We start from the raw sequence: 11,552 nt of genomic DNA on the forward strand, positions 1-11,552 counted from the left end.
GATGCATGAACACCCGATCCATTCCTCGTTCATCGGTGGCAAAGGCACCGGTGGACAAAAGGGTCGCCAATATTTTGGCTACCCCGGGCAAGATCCAAACAGCCCCTCCCAACAGATTCAAATCCCTCTTTTGCCATGTAATTTTGCCATGTGTTGTTTTCATGAACTAGCAAGATGCCCGTGCATTGCACTGAACATCAAGATGCATTTTTTTTACAAACTCCCGCATGCATGCAAGGGATAATTAATGTCCTCCTTTGCTAGTACCACAAGGAAAACACCACTAATATTGCAACAATTAGTGTTAGTGGCCTTGTATATCTGCAAATTGTAATTTTGATAGTGGCCCCTTGTATATAAAAATGGAGGGAGAAAGATGAGAGATAAGGTTAGGAGGAGTGGGGCATGGTGGTGACTGGTGGTCGGACTGGGCGGAGGCATGGGGATGGACGGTGTGTCTAGGTTTGTATCTCTCTCACTGTCTCACACACACCCACGTAGGTGGGGACGTGCACGAAGAGAAGAGGTGCACGCACGGCGCATGTACTCCCGTCTCTTTCCCAACCACACCCGCGCAAGTACACGGTGGAGCTCATTTCTGTACGAAAAGGCAGCCCACATGGTAATTTGACATGTGTACTGGTTGTCGACTTGGTGGAGGGAGAATCGTCTACCACGGGTGAACAAACAAATTGCAACTTGACGTGTTATGTTAAAAAAGAGGCAAACCATGTGGGGCCTACCTTAGAGGAAAGGCTCTATACACTGGAGTACTTTTTATGTGTCCCATCAACTCGCAGAAGGAGGAGAAGCTTGCTTAGTACACCGTCACCCACGCCCATGGGCGCGGTGGCTCGCAGGATGAGGTGAAGCTTGCTTACGAGTAGTAGTATTAGTAGTAGTAGTAGTAGTACTGTACGCCTTACGCCCGCTCCCTCGCCCATGCGCGTGGTGGCTCGCAGCACGAGGAGAAAATTTTACTACTCCCTCCATTTACTCCGTAGTACCTTGGTTAGAGAGATTATCATATTGTTTGGAATATATATGTCCTTAAGTACTCCCTCCATTTACTTATATAAGGCCTCTATAAAAAACACATTTTGCATCTATACAAGGCCACAAATAGTAATCGAGACAAAAGTTACTACTCCCTCCTTTCTAGTTTATGGCTCAATTTCAAAATCTCTCCAACCAAGGTAGACGGTGAGTGGTCGAATTAATTTCATAGTTTGCACAAGTAATTAGTACACTCATTTTTCTCAAGAAGTTATGTTTACCGATGCATTAATTAGAACGAATGCATGAATGACCACTAAATTTCCATGAACTTCTACATGCACTGGTTAGTTTCCTCTTGACACTGCTTGCATCGGGTGATCTAACTCACCTCGAAATCCAACATGTAATGGTACTACTAGTAGTAGTAGAATTGAGACTTATCAAACGGAAAAACGAATGCTTTTTAGATGAGCCCTATAAACCCTAGTGGGCACATACTCCGTAAAAACAGATTTTTCCAAAACTAAGTTGCTCCCTTTCATGAATTCTGTAGTATACTCCTCCGTCGACGCTCCCTTTCATGAATTATGTACTTCCTGTCGCCGACATGTGGGACATATAGCAACTGAGTCCACGTGTCAAGCACCAAATAATAGTGCAGAACAGCAGGGGACGCACCCCACTCGTACCGGCCCAGCAGTAGTAATGAGCAATGAGATGTCAAATCACAATGCCGCACCTTCCCAGACGGACGAAGCAACCATTATTTCACACTTCGGTTCGCCATCATCTCAAACCACATAGTATTGCTTCTGCCTCAAGAGGGACACGCGCATCACCTTGGTACATCATGACACATGGGACCGCATGACAAGCCATGCTCCCCCACCGATCGCTCGGTAAAATCACCTCATTTTTACTATACTTCCTCCGTATTGGTTTACTACATGGCATGCACATCGTTCTAGGTTGAGAATTTAACTGGCTATATATGTGATGAACAGTACTCTAGCCTTTTAAAAAATGTATACTTTTGTACAGTAGTAGTATCGATGGATTGCGCCATGGAGCAAAAATTGAAATTAAAAAAGGTGGTACATATAGAGAGCGCTCATCGCCAAATTATGCATATAGTACTATTAAAAAAGCTAGTACGTGCTTAATTGGGGTGCTAAATTCTATTAAAGAAATACTAGTAGTATGTACATATTGAAGAGTTAAAGTAACGAGAAGAAACATAGCATAGTCTGCTGGGGGCTCAGCACAGCACACCCCTCAAATTAAACTAAGCACACCTGAAATTAAACTATGCAACTAATCCGGCAGACACTGCATTAGAACCACCATGAGCAACGATAGTGACACCTTACTCACTCGGAGTCCTCGTCCATGTCCTCGACTTCGTCCTTGTCCCTCTTCCTCTTGGCCGATACTTCTTTTCTTGAACAGCACACTTGGCTCTTGCTCTTCATCCAACCCTTGTAGATATTGAAACAAAGGTAGCCATCCATTGCAGCGTAGTGGATGTGGTCTGTATCTAGTACATTCCGCTACCATGCATGACGATGAAACGTGTAATGAGGTTTCTCCAGTTTACGGTACAAAGGATGAACCATGGCTCCTGCCAGGGTCAACATTTAAGGCTGGCCACCAGAGGGCAGCAGCCGATTCTTCTGGAGGTCGAAGGGGTTGCCTACAACGAGGTCTATCCAACCCAGGACTTCTTTGTCATTCCTAAAGTCTACAGTAACGAATTTGACTAGGTTGCTCTCGAGGAAGTTCTTAAAATCCAGGCATTCAACGTCGGCATGGCATATGTGGTAGACCAAGCATAAGTCATGCATGCAAACCTGGATGATGGCGGGCTTCTTCCTCTCTTTGTCCTTTAGATCCTTCTCTCGTCCTAGGACTGTGGTGTACTCAACATCTAGCCCAGCGACCCACTCATCATCTGAGTTTTCGAACATGCGTCTAAAGCGAGAAAGGCATCCTTTCACCGTCGCGGAAGAACGGGTGTAGATGACGTCGAACTCATCGCCCGTGATGGTTCTAACCTTGTACTCACCACCGATCATGGACATTTGGGACGCCATGGATTTGGGAGGAGGGTTAGGATTAATGGAACTGCCATAATGTGAAAGGACGGGATGACTAGGAGCGAACCGCCGTAATATTAAAGCACATGCGGGGACGAGTAGGAGTGAACTGCCAGCGTGCGAATGGCAGGGTAGTGGCTTTCCATTCTCCCATGATACGGGCTTCTGAGAGCCCTTGGATCTGAGATCAAACGGTTGCATGGCGTGATTCTAGACCTATGGGTGAATATCCTATCCTGGAGGGTTATTCTTCAAATTTTCAGCAACTTAGCATGCGACTGTTTGATCTCAGATCCAAGGGCTGCCAGCAGCCTGTATCATGGCCGCGCCTACCACGACCGTCGCGTCGCTCATGCGGTCGTGACCTTGGAGATTTAACATGGTGCATTAGTATATCTGATGTTGGCATGTCATCACTTAGTCACGCATACTACAACAAGGTTAGCTATAAGGTTGGCTATAAGTGTATTTTTTCACTTCTCTCTATCTCTTTCTTCGTACTCCCTCCGTCCCATAATATAAGAACGTTTTTGACACTAGTGTAGTGCCAAAAACATTCTTATATTATGGGACACAGGGAGTAGTATTTATTGCATTTGCCAAGGAGTGACCTCTTCCAATGAAATGGTGTGCTTATTAGTTTTTTGTTGCTAAGTTTGCTTCATTTAATTAGTTATAGACTCCAAATTGTCTATTCACCTAGGTACACGCGCTTAGCACCGTTTCTTCCTTGGGTCACCAAACTAGTCTCTCTCTTCTTGATTAACTTGCCACATCAGACTTTATGCCTATGTGGCAAGCTTAGCACCTGTAGGAGCAAGTAAGTACGATAGTGCGCTTTACATGGCATTTTTGCATATGTGGAGGAAAGAGAGGCAAGGAAAAAGTGGAGAAGTGGGCTCTCATGCAAGAGCCAGCCTCTACTACATGGTGGAGCATTGGGAGAGGCACCTATATGGAGGTGGTCAGGAATTGGGAGACTCACGCCGGTCGTAGCACCATAGTTAAAATGATAATGGCAAGTCAAATCACGTGGCCCCACCTGTCCAGCAGTAACTCGTTGTCAAATCACACATCCCTATGTTTGCAGCAGCCTACCCCCTCGTCTTCTCGGGTCTCTGTCGAACCGACTAGGCGGAACTGCCCTGCCTACCACGCAGGAAAAGCCCCGCCCTCGACTTTTAAATACAACTAAATCCTCTTAAGAATCCAATGATATACTTTTTGTAACATAGTAACTCATATTTAGTCGGTCAAATGGATTACCTAGAACTACGGGCATGCCCTATAAACCCAGACGCCTAAAAATAAAAACGAGACGGAGAGGGTAGTTCAACACGTATCTTTTTAGATCAATATAGTCGGGATTCACCATGGAGCAAAACCAAGTGGTAGGCTGCTCCTGTCGTGTTGGCGTAGCAACTCAAGCAGGGTCAGTCCGCACACCAAATGGCGACACACTTAACAGGACCCCTTTGGCCGACATGTGGCTCATCCACCATCTTGTTCCACGTGCGATGCACCAAATTACAGTTTGGAGCAGTGGTTGGAATTGGAGGCACCCCGGTCGTAGCGCCGCAGTAGTAGAAAATGAGCGATGTGGGGTCAAATCAAAAAGCCCCACCTTTTCCGCATTAAGCTAGACGGACGAAGCAACCATCATTTCACTCTAGGGCGCAAGAGCATAAAGAAAAGAGAAAACAATGATGCGTGCGGCAGCTACCTAGGGCACCCTAGGGTAGGGCTCTCCACTACAGATCCTTTTCTTTGAAAGCGCCTCCACTACAAATCGACTTCTCCCTCGTCCTCTTGAAGAAAACCAATGATGAGTGCGGCGGTAGGGTTTGTAGGAGTACTACGGCGTGCGGGGCCACGTCGTAGTAAACGGGTTCGAGTTGACGCCTTAAATATGTGTGGGCCGCTTGGTTTTACGGGAACGAGGCAGCATTTTGGGTTCGGGACCAGTGGAGAAATAGTACATACAAAAAATTGTGGACGTAGGTTCAACCAAAAGGCAATGATGCATGGGCCCTGCATTTTGATATACCCGGGGCTGCGTGAAATTTTCTACTCTACTCAAAACTAGTCAGGTACACATGCATTGAACACATGAGATTTCGAAACCAAATTATGAATAAATACACATTATAGCATGTAAAGCTTTGAGTCATATATGCATGATGTAGATGTTCATTTAGTTCTTATAGTTCATCTCATTCAAAATCAATTAGTTTTATAAAAATGTTAAGATTCATGGGGTTGTGCATTGTAAAGCATAAAGTAAAAAACAAATAATGGCAATTCAATTAGAAAAAAAAAATCAATTATGATACAGAAGATTCTAGAACAAAGGAGAAGTGCTTGTGTTTTGAGGATTGTGAATTATGCTTAAGTTCAACCATGGAGTCTTCTAAATTGTACATGTGGCAGATCTGGTGGAATGTTGATGATATCCAACGGCCAGTAGTGCTCGGATTTGCCATCTCTGCTCTATCGGATTAGCTTCATCCAGCGACCATCTTTCAAAGTAATTGGCACACTATATAGTTCTTGTGCCGTAGTTGCATGTGTTGGAAAAAAGCTACTAGTGGGTTGTACTATCTATTTAGGAATAGAAGATGTATACATGGAAGTTGTAGCGAAAGAGATGACATGGAGCATCTCAATTCCTATGAGTAGGGATTGGAAAAGAGGTGTCATTTGGTTCACAACATAGGAACTTTTCTATTGAATCTAGAGATGACATGTATCTCAATTCCTATGAGGAGGGATTAGAAAAGAGATGTAATTTGGTTCATATCATAGGAACTTTTCTATTGAATATACGCTAATGTTTATTTTCCTTTGAAATTAAGGGAGTATAGGAATCCATTTATATGAACCAAGTGGCTCCAAAGCTATAGAAATGATATCATGCTTATTTCCTTTGAAATGTGGAGTATATGAATCTATTCCTATGAACCAATTGGCTCTAAAGGAAAAAATCCTATAAAAAATCATATCATATAGAGTTCCGATGATATTCCTCGACACTAAAGGATGGTTGAAATTGCTGCGGGTGATACGATGGTCTTTCTTTGTAGACTCCTCACCCATCTTTATAGTTACCTCTCGAAGATGAATGAAATGATATATACAGGGTATTCTACATGTGCAATTTGGTACACGAAAACTCGGTAAAAGTTTGCGAGGTTCGAATTTTCAATAAAGCTATATGCACTACATTTCAGAATGGAAGGAGCATATGACAGTTGCTAACACTCACGTGGAAGATTTGTGTGTAGGAGGAGTGGCTGTTCTGTTAAATGACATGGCAAAACTGACACTGTGGGATGCCGATCTAACGGTTCTTACGGCGTTCGTCGGGAAAAGGCTTGTGGCGAACGTTTGTCGGATAATGATTTATGGACACATGCATTGCATTGATACGTGCCCCCCTCTCTCTCACGCACACGCACCCTCATGAGTCACAACTCTACTGAGTCCTCTCGCAGACTCGCATGTCGCACCCACCGTCTATCTGCAGGTAGACGTCACGCACATATGTGCTCTTCACACCCTACCCTCAGAACTTCTAAAAAACAAAAGACGCCGCGCACATTTTATTTTAGCTCACACGTCACACACTTATACTATTACTCTTGCGGCAAATGTTCTTTGGGCATAGTATATTGTACTCTCACGAAGAGAAGCAGTGCACGCACGCACTAATTCTCTCACACCCACTCGTGGGTACACGTAGGGGCGCATTTTTTTGAAGCTGGTACAACAAAATCACTCCACTATATATATAAGCAGGAGCCTTTGCGCTGGCTTTACTAGGGTTCCTCTCGTTCACTCTCTCATGCTCTCTAGATCTAAGAAAGACATAGATGGCCACACTCTCTCTCAGCTCACGGCTGGTCACAAATCCGGCCAGACAACCTCGATCGGGGCAGGGGTGTAGGTGCATCATTCACGCTGTCGTCGGCGATGAGGGAGGAGACCAACGGCTGCCCGCGTGTCCCGATCGGTGGCCGTGCCGTTCTCTCCGAGAGAGCACCAACTCGGGAGGGCCTCCGACCCCTTCTTCCTCCTTGCGGTATTGTGGCCAAGATGCTACCTCCCGACGCCGTCTTTGCCACATGCCGACGACCCTCAGGTATATATTCCTTCGAAACCTGCCTTGCTCTACTGCCCCAGCTCCCTTCATGTGGATCTTTTTCTACTTCGTTCCGCTGTTCCAAAGCCACCTAGCCTTTTACTATTATTAGAGGTGAAGTTAGTTCATACAGTCGACTCTAAGCATTGGTTCAAACAGGGAAGAGAGTGGGAAAGCTGTAGCATGAATCTAGGACTTGGTTCTAAGGGGAAACCGGGGAAGTAGTAGATACTGGCTACCCAACCGGTCTCTTGGTTGAAAAGACGAAGAAAGCATGGTGGATGGCAAAGGGTGGGGGAAGTGGACCTATCTCTTGGTTGAAAAAGGAAAGAAACACTAGTAGAAAAAGGACCTAATGTGAGATACATTAGTCCCGGTTTGATTTTGGCCCGGTATTAATGGTACCATTAGTGCCGGTTCGAACGGCTATGCATTAATGCCGGTTCGTTTTGAACCTTTAGTACCGGTTTGTGCCACGAACCGGTACTAAAGGGGTGGTGGCAGGCTAGCGTCAGGCCGGGGCCCCGCGATCACCTTTAGTATCGGTTCGTGGCACAAACCGGTACTAAAGGGCGGTTCATGCCACGAACCGGTACTAAATGGTTTTGACCTATAGTATCGGTTCGTGGCACGAACCGGTACTAAAGGGCAATTTTCAAACTCTACCCCCCCCCCCGTGTATCGCCATTTCTTTTGAAAAATACAAAAGAAAATGATAAAAAATTCAAAAAATAAAATTCTTCGAGATGTAGTTATATTACTACATCTACTAGTTAGGAAAATTAAAAAACTTAAATTTGGACATGTTTTGCAAAAAGTGTAGGGAAAATGTAAAACGGCTATAACTTTTGCATACGATGCCAGAAAAAAATGTATAATATATCAAAAAATTCAGCACGAAAATCTGCATCCAATGGTGACCGCCTACGGCCTGTTTGCAATTTTTTAGGATCCTCAAATTCCAAAAGGAGAAAAAGATATGCTCAAATTTAAGTTTTTTTTAATTTTGGTTAAATCTGGTCAAACTATAGTCAAACTACTTATTCAAGAAGTATTAATGTTACTACATACTTATTCGAGAATATTAGTGTTACTAAATAATTATTTCATTTTTTTGAATTTTGGTCAAATCTGGTCAAACTATGGTCAAACTTATTCAAGAAATATTAGTGTTACTAAATAATTACTGTTTTTTAGAATAATAGTTTCAAACTCAAACGGTGAAATGTGTGACCTACTGCTCAAGCTAAACTGCTGAGGGTTAATAGGATTTACAGCTTACATTTGTCAGGAAAGCAACAAGTGCAGACTTGGAAAGTAGGGGGAATAGAACTCCGAAATTAAGCGTGCTCGGGCTGGAGGAGTGAGAGGATGGGTGACCGGTCGGGAAGTTAGACGATTTAGAATGAGTGATCCACACTTGAGTAGTTAAGAGGGGCGATTAGAGACTAAATCATCAAATAATACATAAAATTGAAAATTTAAAAAAAATCAAATGTTTTTTTCCAAAATTTTCAAAAAATAATTTCAAAAAAATAATACCTTTAGTACCGGTTGGTAACACCAACCAGTACTAAAGGTCCCCCATACCACGGCGCGAGCTCACGCCACGTGGCGGGCCTTTAGTGGCGATTCGTGCCGAACCGGTACTAAGGGGGGGCCTTTAGTCTCCACTCTTTAGTGCCGGTTGCAAAACCGGTACTAAAGGCCCTTATGAACCGGTATTAAAGCTCCATTTTCTACTAGTGAAAGTGACGGGTGTTGGGGGACAACGCAAATGAGAATGAGCAGGTCTAGATTTCTTGTGCTCACATAGGAAAATGTCGCCGAGGAGATGAAAAATGGGACAAATGCAGACATGCTGCCTGAGTGTTTGCCGCTCTCGGCAGCCACATCTGACTCACCACTTTATGCCCCTACTGTCCCTGCGCCCATATCGCTACCGTTAATGTAAAATCACATGAAGTATTAAGCAATGCCACCTAATGTCACTATACGTAATGGTCTAGTGTCATCGATAAATTGAAGCAATGCCACCACCATTTTATGAAGTGCTTTCGTCTTGCTTTATTTCCCATGAATTGTGTTTTTGCAGTTACACTTAAATCTCACACCGCTAACATTGCTTCATCCCAGTGGAACTGCACAAATTTGATTGCACATTTATAGACCATGTGCTACTCTCATGACAGTAATACTAATGCTATTGTTTTGCATGTTAATTTAGTGTCATTGTTGATGTGATATGATGCTACTTACTTAAGGACTCTTCATACTGTCAATCTAGTGCCAATTATAACACAATACATGTTGTTGTTAATCATACGCCACTGCAAATATATCTCACTGTTTAAATAACCGTATTTCGTATTTGCGCAAATAGGGATGTCTGTCTCCATATCGTTTTGGGATGTCTGTCTCCGTATCGTTTCTATCCGCGCAATCAAAAGCACACACCTCAGTTTTAGTACAACTGCGCAAAATGAGATGGCTATCCCTTGTTGCCGTCGTCTAACCTCCCGTCTTCAAGGTATTCCTACATTGGTAGTAACTAAGGTAGAATGACCAACACAATCTGAAAGAAGCTGATTCGTACATTTTACTTCCTGATTGCAGTGTAGGGAAGAGCGAAAACAACTGCATCCTAGTCCGGAGTGCACTTTCTACCAGTTCGTCCATGAACCGAGGACTAGCTGGCACGGCTACACGGCGGTTTTTTGGACAGGTGCGCGGTCAGGAGGCATTGTGGTCTGCTTATTTCTACAAATAGCGGTGCTTAAATTTAGTGGAATGCACAAGAATTTCACTAATTGGTTATTCTGGAATGAGAGAACCTAACCCTGGATGGTGGCAACAAGAAAAAATCAGAGTGAACTCCAGGAAATTTAAGCCTGCCGAGAGGCCCTTTGCTCAGAGAAGTCTTGCTTGTTTTTTCCTGACTAGCACAAGTGCCCGTGCATTGCAACGGGATAAAAACTTAACGTGAACCTGGTGAACAACCCTTTATATTGGACATGCATTCGGACCGGCTAGTTGCTCTCATGAAATTTGGTAAGTGCATAAAAAGCAAAACAAACAGTATTAACTTTATAAAATCTAGCTTACATATTTTGTCCAATATGTGTGTGTTTTCTTGCTCTTTTGTGTTTCGTATCACACTGACTTTATAAACAATTAGTTAAGGTTGAGAAACTTTCTGCATTAGTCATATCAAGTACTCATTATAGTAGAAATAATCAAAGCATTACGAATTATGAATAAGCACATATATAATTCAAAGAACATGGGAGATATCATTCACGCAGTAAAATTAATGAGTAGACGAAGCACCGAGACGGAGCTAGACATGGCTAGCATGTTTGTGCTGCTGGAACACAACACATGTAGTACTCCAACATCATCTGTTCACCACCCCTCCATAGTTGACCTGCATGTCCTCCTGCTCCGGGAAGAATGCCTGCCATGGCCCGGAGGCAACCATCACGTTGTCGTTGACATTGTACAGACAGATAGTCGGAGGACCAAAGCACGTTGGAACAGTGCTGAATGCCGTGTCGTGGAAGTCCATGACGTCCAGGCCACTCCCTGTCGGTAGCGATTTGTGCTTGACAAAGAACACACTGTAGTGCAAAAGAAAACAAAAAAGGGACAAATTCACCTTCTATCAAGAGAGCCTCGTTATCATTAACATGATCAGAAGGAACATTCAAACATCAAAGTCACGTCTTTACGAAATAAATCTCGTCGTGCCCGAACTTGTACTACCACTTGCCGAAGTTAATGACCCAGAGCCCTTGTTGCCGAGCTAGTTGTAATTATTTTCTAAAATATATCAGAGCATCAGAGAACCTGGTAATTATTTTCTAAAATATGATATTTGTATCGAAACAATCTCTTAGGCATTAGTTACATTAGAGAGCTAGTTTTTTCATGTTTTGTAAGGGCATGTTAGCATCAGCTCATGCACTTCCTAGTCATAGGTCGCTGGAATTTGACTATGGTGCTAGTAGTGAGCTTACATTGGTTGGCCACGCACATGCTTCCCATCGTTCTGAACTACTGATATCTTCCCATCGTGCTAAACTACTGATATCATTTTATTCTTTTCTTTGACAGGGTGGATGCATGCTAGTGCGCATATGGTTTCACATCCAAAAATTCATAAAAACACATGCTACATTCTGAAGGGAAAATGGATCGTACATGCTATAGTTACCATTTACTACCTAATCAACTGAGTTATCAATAACCAAGCATAATAATGTTGGTTCAATCATCTTAAGGTTTTTTTTTCAATCATCTTAAGGGGCATGTCA

The sequence above is a fragment of the Triticum dicoccoides genome, chromosome 2B (assembly GCF_002162155.2).
Source record: "Triticum dicoccoides isolate Atlit2015 ecotype Zavitan chromosome 2B, WEW_v2.0, whole genome shotgun sequence".
In the NCBI taxonomy this organism is placed as follows: Eukaryota; Viridiplantae; Streptophyta; class Magnoliopsida; order Poales; family Poaceae; genus Triticum; species Triticum dicoccoides.